Source organism: Calidris pugnax, unplaced genomic scaffold, assembly GCF_001431845.1.
Source record: "Calidris pugnax isolate Ruff unplaced genomic scaffold, ASM143184v1 scaffold173, whole genome shotgun sequence".
In the NCBI taxonomy this organism is placed as follows: domain Eukaryota; kingdom Metazoa; phylum Chordata; class Aves; order Charadriiformes; family Scolopacidae; genus Calidris; species Calidris pugnax.
In genome coordinates, this window is record NW_015090917.1 from 662,780 (window position 1) to 664,625 (window position 1,846).

Below are 1,846 nucleotides of genomic sequence, written 5' to 3' on the forward strand. Positions count from 1 at the left end.
AAAAGGAAAATAATTGAATAATTTTGTGTGTGTGTGTGTGTGTGTGCACACTTGTGTGTGTGTGAGGTGGGACCGGGATGAGCAGACACTTCCCCTCCCTGGTTTTCACGTGGAAATGGGTGATGCTGGGAAGGGAGAAACCTTCTCCGAGGTCTCCATCCTGGGGGGGGACAAGGTGGGCACCCCCCCCCCGGGGGGATTTATGCTGGAGAAGAGCGTGGCAATGAGCTCCCACCTGTGGGTCGGGGAGAGATTTGTCTTTTCTTGGGTTTTATTCTTAAATCATGGTTGGTTTAAAGCCTGTCCTCGTGGAACACGGGGGGGATTTGGGGAAGGGGCTTGATGGAGGCTGTGGGAGCTGTGGGGTGGCTGTGGGAGCTGTGGGGTGGCTGTGGGGAGAGCAGTTCCCAGGGAACTCCATGGTTGTCACCTTTAGGTGACAGGGAGAGCGTGGCTTCCCTTCCCTGGCTCCTTCCAGCCCAGAGAGGTCAGTTGTCCACCACAGCTGGTGGTCTCTCTCTTGACCCCACCATCTCCTGGGGGTGAAAAGGGTGAACCCCCCCCCTCCTCCAGCTGCTTCTCACCCACTCCACAAGTGGCTGTAGCAGAGCCCTGGACCCCCATGGACCCCACCTTGGCCAGGAGGTGCTGAACCCACCTTGTCCCAAGGCCACCGTGGCTGATGATCCCTCCCTGTCACATCCCCCTCCTGCCTGGGAAAGACCCTACAAAACCCCCACCCTGGGGGGGGCCGTGGTGGCCAGATCCATCCCCACCAGCACTGGCCACGATGTGGGGGGTGGCAGTTCCCTGCTGTCACCTCGTTGTCACCTCCTGCCCCAAGCCCACCCAGGGGGGAGATGATTTTTGGAAGCTCAGTGGGATTTTTTTGGGGGGTGTGATTTTTTTTCAGGCTGTTTTTGCCCCGTTGGACCACGGGGTCCCACCATACCAGCCCCTCCAAAAAGCAAACCCCTTGACTTGGTAACCCCAAAACCCCTCGTACCCCCATCTGCTCCCCAGCAAAGGGTGAAGATACTGCCCTTTTTGGGGAAAAGCTCCGGGGGCCACAGTGTTGTCCCCCCCCCCAAGGCAAACCAGGGGGGTGACCCCAGATTTAGGGGTGGGGGTGTGCTCATGGGTATGGTTTTGCCTCTTAAATGAAGTGGGAGATGGAGAATGAGGCCAGTCCAGAAAGATTTTAGGGTATTTTCAGTTCGTTTTGGTGCTGGCTTTTGGAGGAGGAGAAAGTATCGAGCGTTTTGTTGGTGGAATTATTGATTTTTTTTTTATTTATTTTTTTTTTAAAAAGCAGTATTTTCATCATGGGAAGGAAAGAAAGAAACAAACAATGGCACTTTACATTTTTAGGGACCTTTTCTTGTGCTGCAGGTGGCTTTAACCCCTGCGGAGCCGCAGCCCTGGTGTCTCCTCCCGCTGGCCAGTGACACCAGTGTCACCAGTGCCACCGCTCCAGGCTGTGTTTGGGGACAGGGCCGGCCGTGGCGGTGGCTCTGGCTGCTGCTGCCCCGTGGAAATGGGTGATAAGGGAATTACCTTGGCAGGAGGCAGCTCCCGATGCGAGATCTGAGGAACGATGCCCTAAATCCTGTGCCGAAGGGGAGCCGGGATGGACTCCCGAAATATTTGGTGTGAAATATTTATGGCTTTTAAATATTTGGGGTGAAAAGAAGCAGGGAGAGGTGAGGCCGAGCTCTGCCACCTCAGGGCAGAATCAAAATTTAAAAATAACTGGATTTTATAGGCTTCTTGTGCTTTTAGTGATGCCAAGGGGCTGGGGAGGGGGCTTTGGGCCCCCTCCTGGTGCTGTCCCATGCCCCCCCCC